General features: G+C 41.6%; 1 protein-coding gene across 4 annotated transcripts in view; it reads left to right on the plus strand.

Moving 5' to 3' along the window:
- Positions 1-373: 373 nt before the first annotated feature.
- The window catches only part of ATP8B4 (ATPase phospholipid transporting 8B4 (putative)), a 270,644-nt gene continuing 257,402 nt past the window's right edge, over positions 374-13,615 (plus strand). The window contains exons 1-3 of one of the 4 annotated variants that reach the window (XM_033190150.1): positions 810-936; positions 9,502-9,593; positions 12,987-13,049. The gene's annotated coding sequence lies outside the window, so the exon portion shown is untranslated. Of the gene's footprint in view, positions 420-809; positions 937-9,269; positions 9,373-9,501; positions 9,594-12,986; positions 13,050-13,615 lie in introns of those variants that run through there. The other 3 variants (XM_033190151.1, XM_033190153.1, XM_033190152.1) reach the window with 3 other exon arrangements.

Raw genomic sequence — 13,615 nt, forward strand, 5'->3', positions numbered from 1 at the left:
GATGGCTTTAGGCATATTTAAAAGAAGCCATATTCTTCCTTTTAAAAATAGACATGCACCAAAATATTTATTTTCATCTAATCCCACTTTAACGACCAGAACCCCCTTAAAAGCAATTCCAAACTAAAAAATGTAAAACCGTTTCCTATGGGCATTTGTTCTTTGGTATCATCAGGGTTAATGTTTGCATCCTCTGTGCTGAAATTAAGGATGTTGGGAAAGAAGTGTCATTGCTTTGCCTACTAAATGTCTCTTGAGTATGCTTAGCTTTCATCCATAAGAGAGCTGAACTTCCCTTGTGATGATTAAAAAAAAAAAATGACAAAAACCCACTGCTGATTCTTTCATCTCTGCAAAAGCAGGTGGGAACTGCAAAGAGATTTGCTTATCTTGCTCAGTCAAAGACTGGTAAAAGTTTGGTAAGTAGACCTGGTAGCTGGCGTCCCCTTCCACAGTTCATTTTCATCCTTCCGAATTCTTGATTCCCACAGAGGAAGCCATCCTCAGAAGCCAGCCTCTTGGGATTTTCCTTTTGTTTCTCCAAGATTAACCAGTTCTGTCCTGTCAGCAGGAGCAGGCAACTAGGGAAGGAGAGGCTCTTCAGGGCTTTCAGCATTTTTTTCAAGGAGTGCTTTTCTCCCACAATTCCTCACTGGTAGTGAAGCTGCTTTCTTGTAACGTCTTCCTCTTCTTCTGATGAGATGCTGATTCTGATTGCCATCTAGCAGCTTCCGGTGGTGGTAAGTGGTCAAGAGTGTTTTTCCGGGACTTGATCTCAGGTTTTCAAGAATACCCCCTAGAGACCCAGTCTGTGTTCTGTATCATCCCTCAAGCTTTCAGAGTAGCCTTGCTTTTCCCCTTGACATGGTCATGTTTGATCTTCCTGCACTGCTGGGAAATCTTCCTTTTGGGGGAGAGGATTAGGTCTGGGTTGAGGTGAGTAGATGGGTAGCATTCAATGGTTAGTGAGATGAAGTGGAAATTTAGCTGTGGGCGAGTTGGAACAATCTGTTTCTTTTCTCCAGATCCCTATTTTTTTTTTTGCTGTTTTCATCTTGGTGACTAAGGTTTCACAAATATTCTTTATTATTCTCCTTTTGCGAAAAAATAAATTTGGGAGAGTTAGTTGGAAATGGGAGATAGGACATTTTCTTTTTTGTTGTTTGAAATTTCTGTTTTTTTTCTGTCAGCATGCCTATTAAATGACCAGTGATAGTAGCATAAATGTGCATTTCTTTTTGGTTTGTAGGTCTTGTTCATTTCTTTTGGTAGTAGTTGGTTTTATTTTTTTCATGGGGTTTGTATCCAGTGCACCTATTCAATATATTGTTTATGGTCAGTTTATGCTTTAGACATGAACAGTTTGCACTGAGCTAGCCCTCTGAGGTTTGAGGGTTATGTTTTCAGTGCTAAAATTTGTCTGAACAGAAAAAAGTATCCTTCTAGTTGTTTTGTTTATAGGCAAGAGAGTGTCTCGGGTCCCTGGTTAACAATTAGCTGTTTTGAAGAAAAGAAAACTGGTGAAAAACATTAATTGGAAGCTGAAGGCTTATTAGAAAGGAAATGAGGAAATAGAGGTGTTCTTGTGGGATTACCAACACCTGTGCCCATGAAGCATTTCCCCACCCCTCCTTTTACTCAGCTGTTGCTCCATGCTGGCCTTTACTGCAAAATGTAATCTCAGAGTGATTTCAGTTTTGATTTTTTAAAATTTATTTTTTATTTTTTATGTGATATGTAATAACTGCACATATTTATGGGGTACATGTGATATTTTGGTACATGCATACGATGTGTAATGATCAAATCAGGGCAATTAGCATATATATCACCTCAAACACTTATCATTTCTTTGTGTTGGGAACATTCCAAATCTGCTAGCTATTTTGAGATACAATAAATTAGCATTATCTATTGTCATCCTACTATGTTATCAAATACTAGAATCTGTTCCTTCTATCTAACTATATGTTTGTACCCATTAACGAGCCTGTCTTGATTCCCTTCTTCCTCTTCCCCTTCCTAGCCTCTGGTAACCACCATTCTCCCTCTCTACCTTCATGAGATCAACTTTTTTAGCTCCCACATATGACAGAGGATATGTGATATTTGTCTTTCTGTGCTTGGCTTATTTTGCTTAACATAATATCTTCCAGTTCCATCCACGTTGCTGCAAATGATAGAGTTTTATTCTTTTTCATGGCTGAGTAATATTCCATTGTATATAAATACCACATTTAAAAATTTTATTCCTCAAGAATAAACATGATTGCTTCCATATCTTGGCTATTGTGAATAGGACTGTAATAAACAAGGGAGTGCAGATATCTCTTCAATGTACTTATTTTATTTCTTTTGGATATATTCCCAGTAGTGGGATTGCTGAATCATATGGTGGATCTATTTTCACTTTTTTTGAGAAACCACAGAGTGATTTATTTTAACCTATATTGTGCCTGTATATTGTCTCTGCAGAAGTCTTTAAAAATGAGGGAACAAATGATTTTTTTGTGTCCCTGGAGGATTTTTTTCTGGGTGGGAGAATTTTATTTTGTTCATATGTGGCATATTGAATATTTTCATTTAGTGGGAAAAAAGTTAACTAACCATCTAAAAGTAAATTGGAAATTGTAGCTCTCATTGAAATTAAACTTAATGTATGTTTGGCCGGATGCAGTGACTCACGCCTGTAATCCCAGCACTTTGGGAGGCTGAGGCGAGTGGATTACTTGAGGTCAGGAGTTCGAGACTACCGTGGCCAACATGGTGAAACCCCGTCTCTACTAAAAATACAAAAATTTGCCAGGCATGGTGGTGCATGCCTGTAATCCTAACTACTCAGGAGGCTGGGGCGGGAGAATTGCCTGAACTGTGTGGTGGAGGTTGCAGTGAGCTGAGATCAGGCCACTGCACTCCAGCCTGGGTGACAGAGCGAGACTCTGTCTGTAAAAAAGAATATAAAATAAAAAAATAAAAAACAAAACTTAATGTATGTAATCTAGGTTCTTGTATAGCATGAGTAAGAATTAGAAACAAGTATTTATTTTCAGGATTTCTCATGAAAAGATACTAAAAAATGGTAACCCCCAGCAACATTATATATTTCAAATATAATAACAATTCTTGTTAAATATTACATATTGATTGTTATGTTTTTAGAAACATGTTCCTTCCTTACTTTAAAGCTACCTTGCTTTTCTTTCTCCTTTTATTTACTCAACTGAAATTTGAGTACCTACCCAGTGCCAGGCACTGTGCTAGATGCCTGGGGGAAGAGGTCACAGAGGGAGGGCCACAGCATTTCATTTCAGTGGGTCCTTCTCTGACCTTTCTTTTGCAGTTGAGCGCCCTCTAGAGCTCTGTCCTTGTTCCTCATCCTGTCTTTTCCTCACCTCTCCTTGTTCTTTCTGGATGAGGTCATTCATTCCCCTTGACTTCACTCCTTCCTTATATGTTGATGATTCCAAGTCTACAAATCTGTTTTTTTGTCTTTAGTGCTGTGAAGATGTTTTCAATGATCAAGAGGTATTTTAAGCCTACATTTTCAAACTAAATTCATTATTTTTTCATCCCAATTCCTTCTTCTGCCCCTCCACCTTCTCCTCCTTTTCTCTTCACTGCTGTATTTATCATCATAGTGGCACCTCTGTTCCCTCAGAGTTCCAAGGCAAAAACCTGGAAGTCACCCCAGATTCCTCCTTGTTCTGCATCCAAACACACAGACCGTTTATTTTATTTTGAAAAGATGGGATCTCACTATGTTGCCCAGGCTGGTCTCTAACTCCTAGGCTCGAGCAGTCCATCTGCCTCGGCCTTCCAAAATGCTGGGATTATAGGCATGAGCCACCATGTCTGGCCGATACAGATCATTTATCATTTATAAACTGCATATTTAACTATGGAAACATTTCTAGAATTCAGCCCCATTTGCCAGTTGTCATTGCTCCCCCATCTCCTTTTCTGCCAGCCCATACTGTGAGATTAACCTTCCTAAAATCTCTGACAGCCTGGACTGGCACAGAAAGACAAAAAGGAACAAGGATAATGGAAAAGAGGGCTGAATTCTAATTGTGCCATTCTACTTAGATACCTCTTCTGTCTCCCTGCAGCCTGCAGGAGCAACCACAGGATCTTGACCATAGCGATGCTCTGTGTCACCTTATCTATAAAATGGGGATAATGATAATTCCTGCTCATAGAGTTTTGGTGAGGACTGAATAAGACAACACACGTCAAGTGCTTAGCACAAGGCCAAGTCCCCAGTGAATGCAGTGATGGTGAGGACACTGATGAAGATGATTCTGTCTTTCAGAATCCAGCTCTTACCTTCCTTGCCAGCCCCATATCACTGCACATTCTTCCTGTGCCTGTATGATCTGCTTGCCACGACTGTCACTGCTCCCCAAACCTTCCTTCCCTTTCATAACACTTGGCCTTTCCTCATGCTGTTCCTTTAACTTGTCCTTACCTTGTTTTGTTTAGCAAGCTCTTCCTTTCCTTTCAAAAGGATTCAACTCAGAATTGCCATCTGTGAGGTCTTCGCTGACCCTGCAAAGCAGGCTGGGTGACTGCATTTCCTCTGCCTCCATAGTTCTCCATCCCTCCTTCTACCGTAGCCCTGCACTCATCATCCTTTTTAAAAATATTTATTTATTTCTTTATTGCGAGACAGGGACTTGTGTGTCACCCAGGTCGGAGTGAAGTGGTGCAATCGCAGCTCACTGCAACCTTGAGCTTCTGGGCTCAAGTGGTCCTCCTACTTTAGCCTCCCAGGCAATGGGACTGGAGGTGTGAGCCACCATGCCCGGCTAATTTTTTGTGTTTTTTGTAAAGACGGGGTTTTGCCATGTTTCCCAGACTGCTCTCAAACTCCTAGACTCAAGTGAGGAGACAGGGGGCATCTGCCTACCTTGGCCTCCCAAAGTGTTGAGATTACAGGTGTGAGACACTGCGCCTGGCCTACACTCACCATTCGAATGGTCTTTTATGTGTCTGTCTGCTCTCATCTTCCCCAGACTGTGGGCTTTCGAAAAACTGGAAATGAATTTTTGCCTCCCTCGTGCCCAGCCCAGTTTAGATATAGACTAGGCACCTGATAAGTCTTTGATAATTGAATGTCAGTAGAGGGAGGAGATGGTTCTCAAATTTGGTAGGAGGTTTTCTCCACATGGAGAGTTAAAAAAATACATTTTAAGAAAAATAAAAATAATCATTGCTTTCCCTTGTTAAGTACTAACTTTGTGGCAGGAGGCGTTGAGCTAATTTCTTTATGGGGATGGATTGGTTTAGTTTTCCTAGTGATCCTATGAGTTTCTCTGATTGTCCACAGAGGAGAAAACTAGAGCTTAGAAGGGAGGGGAACTTGCTTGAGATTCTAGGGTTAACAGGAGCAAAGTTGGGTGGCCTAACCCCAGCACTGGTGGAGCAATAGGGAAGTGAGAAGAGGAAGGAAGACGGCCAAAGCAGGGTTGAGAGAAGAGGGACAGGATGAGGACAAGGAGGGGAAAATGAGAAAGAGATCAGCAAGAGCAGGCTAGGAAAGGAAGAGAAGGAAAGGAGAAAAGGAAAATAGAATGCATTTCTATAAGTGCTTCCATTGTTTCCTGAAGTTTTGATTGAAGTAACTCAGGAATGGAAAACCAAACATTGTATGTTCTCACTCTTAAGTGGGAGCTAAGCTATGAGGATGCAAAGGCATAAGAATGACACAGTGGACTTTATGGACTCAGGGGGAAAAGGTAGGAAGGGGGTGAGGAATAAAGGACTACAAATTGGGTACAGTGTATACTACTCGGGTGATGGGTGCACCAAAATCTCACAGATCACCACTAAAGAACTTACTCATGTAACCAAACACTGTTTCCCAATAACTATGGAAATAATAATAATAATAAAAAAAAGAGGAAACCAGGAAACCAGGAGACCAAGAAGGAGAATGAACAGGGGATACGTGAGAGGAAGAAGGGCAGCTTTGAAATGTTGTGGCTGGGTAATGGCTGCATGACTAGAATATAAAGAGACTCCTATATGGACATGACAACTCACAACAATTAACCTGCTATTTGTTATACAGGAAATAGAACTATAATTTATTGTTGAGGCATGGTAATTGCATATACCTGTAGTTGCAAGCCATTTATAAATTTGGCTTTTTTTTTTTTTGAAATGGAATTTTGCTCTGTTGCCCAGACTGGGGTACAGTGGTGCGATCTCAGCTCACTGCAACCTCCGCCTTCTGGGCTCAAGCGATTCTCCTGCCTCAGCCTCCCAAGTAGCTGGGACTACAGGCGTGCGCCATCACGCCCAGCTAATTTTTGTATTTTTAGCAGACATGGGGTGTCTCCATGTTGGTCAGGCTGGTCTCGAACTCCTGATCTCAGGTGATCCGCCCGTCTCGGCCTCCCAAAGTGCTGGGATTACAGGTGTGAGCCACCGTGCCCGGCCTTATAAATTTGACTTTTAACACACACCCACACATACACACATACACAGATTTGCTTAATATTTTTTTTTTTACTTCTACTTTTGTACAGTTCCTACAATCTACAAGCACTGTGGCTGTTGGCAGCTGTCACCAATACCGAATAGAATTATCTCTAGTGCCCACCGTCACACTCACACTCAAAGCTGCACACATTCAGGACAGAAGCCTGGGCTTGTTCCTTTTCTCTCACTGGTCTTAGCTCTTAGGCTGAGATTTCTCTGCTTCATCTGGATCACCAGTCTCTGGGGTCTCATAGCTGAGTTTCAGTTTCCCAATCCTACCTGATCCTCAGGGGGCCAGCATTGGGGCTGCAGGCAATATTTTGGGTTGGCAGGCAGGGATGCCTGTGGATGTGACAGCAAGGTCACCCCTACATGGGTCCCAAGGTGGGAGGACTCTCTGAGGCTTTGCTCTTCAGGCTCTGGGAACCTAGGGCCAGAGGGAGGAAAGGGGAAGGGCTGGGCAGCGGGAGGAGAGACGGGCTTGTTCCTTCCTCCTGTCGTCCTTTCTTACCATCCTCAGGCTCGGCTCCTGCTCAAGCCCACACTGGTGCAGCCTTCACAGGGAGCCTCTTCCTCTCCATGCTTGGTTGGGTTAATCCTCAGAGAGATGTTGGGTTGGGGTGGGAAGCAGGGGCCTTATTGAGAATTGTGAAGAAACATTAGGGAAACGGAAAGGAAACTGGGAGAGAAGGAGATGGAGTAAGAGGAGAAAAAGTAGACTGGGGAGGTGGAAATGAGGTGGAGGGAACACACTTTTACGGAGTGAACTGTTCATATCTGTGTACTTAACCTCACACAGCTTGGAGGAAGGCATTCCCATCTCCACTTTACAGATGTGGAGTTGAGTCTCAGGCTGGGTACGTGACTTGCTCAAAGTAATGCTAGATAGAAAGCCACTGAGCTGGGACTTGAACCTTGCTATTCTAAAAGTCTCTCCTGTGTAGAACTCTGTCTCCAAAAAGGAGAGGAGGCAAGCAGAACAGAACAGAGAAGGGAACATAGAAAGATATCTAGGGTTGGGTACATTGGGTATTGAGTCTGGGCTTGGGCACGTTCCATATTGGGTCCCTTCCTCCTTGGCCTGCTTTGTCCTGAGTCTTCAGAGAACTGGAGAACACCCACACCTAAAGGAAGCAGAAGATCCCCACCCTGGTGGGAACACTTCATTTCCTCCCTAGGCTCTCAGATAGGAGACAGGCAGGGAGGGGCTCGCCTGGGCAGGTCTCCGGGCCAGCGAGGGGGACTGCCAAGGCTCTGCCTGTGCTTGCTCCTGGCCTCCCCTGCTCCTGTGTCTTTCTCAACTGCCCCGGCTCCTTCCTTTTCCCGTTCTTTTCCAATCTCCTCTAATTCCTTTGCTTTTCTGTCACTCTACTTCATATCTTCAATCTTTCTCTTTCTGCTGGCCCTAACCCCTCGGTTTACCACATGCCCCCTAGCTCCTCACAAAACACAGCTTCTGTTTAAGTCCCATCATCTGTTCACCCTTATGTCCGTTTATTTATTTATTTGTGTAGAGACAAAGTCTCACAATTTGCTAAGGCTGGTCTAGAACTCCTGGATTCAAACAGTCCTCCCACTTCAGCCTCCCAAAGTGTTGGGATTACAGGCATAAACCACCCTGCCTGGCCATTATCACCTTTCTTTTATTGCAGAATGTCTTAAAGGAGTTACACTGGCGGTCCTCATTTTTTCCTAATGTTTACGCAGAAACGTTGACAAAGAGACATCAGTGGTCTGCCTTTAAGATAACTAATATCAAATGCAAACTCTCATTATGTGCCCTGTCCCCACGACCCACCCAGGTTGGCTCTGAGGTTTACAGAGCTTATTTGCCCCAGATTCTGTAATGAGTTAGTGGAAAAAGCTGGAATCCAAGAACAGGGTGTGTGGCCCCAAAGGACAGGCTTCTGACCACCATGTCCTGCTTCCCCATCCCCCCGAACAGCTCTGAGGGCTGTTCTCTTGGATGGCTTTTGGTGAGTTTACTATGGCCAGAGTGGGCCATTTGTCCCATAGACTGTGGACTGTAATTCAATAGCACACCCAAAACAGATCTTTCTGGGGGCAGATTAATAGTAGCTCAGGAAACTGATGATATAAAGTAAGAATGACAATTGATTAATTTAAAATACCTACTCTGTCAGGAGAACCAGAATATTCACTTCAGCGTGACAAGTGCATTCTTTCCCTGTGGGCAGGCTTCTGTGGGAAAGCAGATTATTATCAGCAGGTTGCTTGGTGAGCATGGAATCAGAGCAAGGGGAATTAGCTGTAAAAACTTGATTGCTGTACGGCCTCAGATCATTAAAGAGACTCTCCATTTTAATCCTTTGCTTAAAGTGTTGCGTCACCTGCACGCAGATGTGCCCATTTTCACTGTAAGAAGAGACTTCCTTGTGGAAGGCTGCTCTCTTCCTCACAGGATGCTTAAGTAGCAGTTTCAGCATGGAGGTCTTGTTATCTTCAATCTCAAGGTGTCTAAAACCAACTCTTTAATTTCCCTGCACAAACTGGCATCTTCTTTTGACTTTACTATTTCTTGCATTAGAAAATTATTTTCCGTGACCAAGATTCAACACCTAAACCTGAAATGTAAAAAAAAAAAAAGTATGTAAGTGTGAATTTCAATCTTTAAAACAAATATGCATTGCTTTTTAAAATAAATTAATATATGTAAAGTCCTTAGCTATTATTGGCTACATTCCTCTCTCTGCTTTCTCACACTTCCCTTATTAAAAACAACCCTCTAGGATTTTCACATGAAGAAACTACCATTTTAATCCCTGCGTTAGATGAAGCTAAGGGAAAGATAAGACCCATCCAGCAGCTTTCCTTTTTCCATTTCCTTTACTTGGAGGCAGTTTTTAAGAGGGAGAACTTATTCTTGTAAATATTGTTTGCTTCAGTACTTGTAAAGGGTTAAATTTCAAAATCCTAAGTTCCTGCTTCTAGAGTTAGACTTGACTTTAGCAAACCTTTTTCTTTCAACTGATTTTGTTTACTCTCTTTCCTTAGATCTTTACTGTTCCAAAAGTTCAACGAAAGATGACTTTTTCTTTACTCCAACAACCTTTAGAGGTGGAGCAAGTATCAGTGGTGGTATTTTGGTGAGTTGATAAATTTGCAAGAATGACAGGACTAAATGTTGCTTCTAGAGTTAAACTAGAATCTGCTACATTACTATGAGTCCTCCGTAAAGTATACCTGATTGCCATTGCTACTAGAAAAAGACTGGATTTGAGTAAAAATGGACTTGAATGTCAATTCTTATTTTTTCGATGTTACTTTATGTTTTAGAGAGTGACAACACTTGACTAGATCGTTAATAAGAAACAACTTCTGGAAATCTTATAGAAATATTGTTTATTTCATGCAATAGTGATTATATAATTCCCATGACAGAATATTTTCTACACAAGGAAAAATGGCTAAAATTGAAAAATAGATTTATTCAGTATGTTCAAAATAAAAGGTTTCAAAGACACTTTGGAAGATAGTATTGGAGAAATTAACAGTAGCAACATAGCCATATGTTTTAAAAGTAATTTTAGGAAGAATATGACATTGCTTTATGTTTGAATGTCTAGAAACTTTTAAAATGAGAAGTGCTAGCAGGAATATTTAAAATAAGATAGAGAAGAGGTTACACGGATATTTTCTCCTTAGTTACCTTATATTACACAATTGTATTTAAGTTCGTCTTTGTTATCTGTTAGTACCAATCCCGCAAACCAATCTAGCAAACCGATAAGGTCAAAGAAAGGATAAGCTGCCAAGTGCTTGGTACTTTGATTAGCTTTCTGAGAGGTAAATGTCTTCTGTCTGCATTCTCATTGCCACTGTTTGGGTACAGAGTCCCCTTTTTTTTCGTCTTGCTTAAATAATTGTTCTTCTTTTCCTCTGCTCTGGGGGCTCAGCCCATGAACACAGAACATGTTGACTTAGTCCCACTGGAGAATTTTCAAGCCCTAACAAGTTGGCTTAGAACTTGCTGATGAGCCTTTACCCTCTGGCCAAGTGGGACCACCAGATACAGATGTCGTTGTCACAGAATTCATTCACCTGCCCGATACCATTTTGTATTTGTTGCTATGACTATTCTGCGAAACAAAAACAATTTTGTTTTTTGTTTGAGTATTTTGTGAAACCAAGAAACAACAAAGTCCTTCACCGATGAAAACTCACTTGTGTCTGTGGTATTTTTCACAGGAAGTCTTTACCGCCAAACATCCTTTTGTATATCTTCCTTTATAACTATAGTGCCTCCTCTCCCCAGATTTGCTCATTTTCTCTTCTTTCTTCTGCTCTTCAATTTGCCTGCAACACTCTTCCTATTGCTAACCCAGTTTTGCTCATGCTTTGAAGTTCTTCCCAGGCTGAAGATAAGGGTGTGTAAGAAGATAGGGACCAGAAAAAGGGAGGGAGTAGCCAAAAAAGCTGTAGCCACTCCAGCTTGAGAAGGCAGATCTGAGACATTTTGGGCCTGGGGACTGGGGTCTGGGATCCAGGGAGGGATAGTTGCTAAAAGGAAAATATCTTTTAGCATTTGGAGCCCTTCTTCCATTTCTTGTGGAAATTAATCTTTCATTCAACAAGTGTTTACTGAGCATTACTATGTGCCAGACAGGCGTTAGATGCTGGAGATACAGCTATGGAGCCCTGTCCTAAAGGAGTTTGTGGAATAATAGGAAAATAGCCAATATAATAGAAAAATGTATTCTAGAGTGATCAGGGCTCTCACATGAGCAGTACCAGGTTCTACGGGAACACACAGGAAATGCTCCTCCTATCTGATTTGGGGAGGTCAGAGAAGGCCTCCTAAAGGAAATGATATATGAGTTGCCATTAGACAGATGAAAAGGAGCTAGTCTGATAAAGGGAGTGGAGACAGATGGCTACAGACAGAGGGAAGAGCATGTGTGAAGGCTCCCAAATGGAAAGAAGCTGAGTTGTATATTTCTGGAGTGCAGACATGAGGAGGTGCAGAGGAGCATGGGAACAGGGAAGGAGAGTGATAAGGAATCAGGCTGGAAAGATGAGCAGGGACTACGTTGCAGAAGGTCCTAGGAGTCATGTTACAGCTTTTTTCCTGAGGCCAACAAGAGGTGTTGGCAGGGTTTTTAGCAGGAGTGTGACATGATGCCATTCCCCTTTTATAATGATGACTCTGGCTTTGATGTGGACACTGGTCTACAGGTGGCCAAGCCTGGAACAAGGGAGGAACATAGGGAGAGAGCAAGCACTGGTCAGCAGGCATGTCCTGGAGAAAACCCACTGCTTGGGGCTGGGGTGGGGGAGTAGAGAGGTGGGGCTAGGGGGGATGGTCTTGGGCAGCCTTGCTGGCAACTGGTTGAAGGTGCGGAGGGAGCCACAGGGGAGTTACTGATGGGGTCATATATGATGACCTAGCCTTGCTTTTAGCAACACCTGGCAGCGACACCCCTATCTCCTTGCTTGGATTCGTAAGTTTTAGTTACCTGGCCCCTAGAAAACACTGGGTCCTGCAAAGTATCAGTGACCCTGTTTGTCAGGCATACCCCAGGGGCCAGAAAACGAAGAAATGGTCTCAGGCTTTTTAGACTTCTTGGCGCTTTGTAGTGGAGAGTGCGTGTTGATGAACTTCCCCTGCAACCTCTTTTCTTGTAACTACTAAGCCATAAGTGTTGTTCTTCCCCTTCTCTAGTCACCATATGACTGACCAACTTCTTCTTTATGTACGTTGGCTGCATCCTGCCACACCACTTTCCTCAGCAGGAAACAAATCAGTCATTTTTTTTTTTTCTAACTGAAAGAGCATGCGGTCAGTACCTCTGCCTACACCATCATATGTTTGCAAAAGCGCGTTTATTTCCATGGTATTTTGGGTTTTGAATGTTTGAAATCACTTGTTTGCTCCTTCATTTCTCATTCTAAATCTCTAAGAGTTTACAGTATGAAGGAAATTAAGACCACATGTAGGGAAAAATGAAATCTAATAATGATATTATTCTAGTTTTAAAAAAATAACTGCCCAGAGAAGACTACATACATGAGAATAAATTGAGGGAAAGTTTTGGATTGCATTTTGTTTCTCTAGAGCCTGGGCAATAATTTCCTCTCACACATAGTTCTTGAAGTTCAGTTGTGGTTCTCAGCTATGGCTTGTGATAGAGTCACCTATGGCACTTAAATAAAAGGCAGATTCTGGAACCTCACCCCTGAGATATTCTGATTCACAGGATTTGAGATCTGTTTCACTCAATTTTAATGCCAAATTGAGTGGCATATTTGTGCTTACCTTGAGTTGTCTCATGTGGCCTTTAAAATACAAATAGATTATTTTTGTACAGAATTATTCTTATCTGGCTGGACTAAAGCCTGATAAATTCAATCTGTTGTTCCTTCCTATGTCAGTGACTTCCTAGTTATCTAGATTTGTCTAGGAAGAAAGTTAAAGGAGGTAAATTTATAGTTATTGTGCATTTTTCAGATACTAATATTGCATACTTCTGTTTTCTTAGGTAGGCCACCTATTGAGACCTGGTGAAAGATCAGGTAGTTCTACAGTAAAAAGAAATCGCTTGGTAAGTTTTGAGTTCTTCCAATGATGCAAAGTGATGTTTTAAAAATATAATTTTAATTTTTTCATGGAAGTTTAATTTATATACAAAAAGCCCACAGGTCTAGGTGTTCAGCTCAATGAACTTTGACAATTATATACACCCATGTGACTACCAAGGGTGTATAAAACAAGATACAGAACATTGATTTCTATCACCCCAGAAAGTTCCCTTGTGCCCCTTTTCATTCATTCTTTCTATACCCATTGTGACCGTCTTTTGATTTCTGTCAGATCAGTTTTACCTACTTTTGAAATGAATATAAATGAAATCATACAGCATGTGTTCTTTTGTATTGCTGCTTTTGCTCAGCATAAGGTTTTTGACATATACCCATACAGTTGCATGTATTAATAGTTTGTTCTTCATTTTAAATTTCAAAGCAGTGTTCCATTGTGTGAACACATCAACATTTAAAACAGAGTTCATATAATTAGAAATAATTTTGGTCATGATCGCAGAAAACACACTTTGGTGTTTTGGTGGAGTAATTTGGTGGAGTAATTAATAGTATCATTAACACTTCAGCT

The sequence above is a fragment of the Trachypithecus francoisi genome, unplaced genomic scaffold, assembly GCF_009764315.1.
Source record: "Trachypithecus francoisi isolate TF-2019V2 unplaced genomic scaffold, Tfra_2.0 Lachesis_group3, whole genome shotgun sequence".
Lineage (NCBI taxonomy): Eukaryota > Metazoa > Chordata > Mammalia > Primates > Cercopithecidae > Trachypithecus > Trachypithecus francoisi.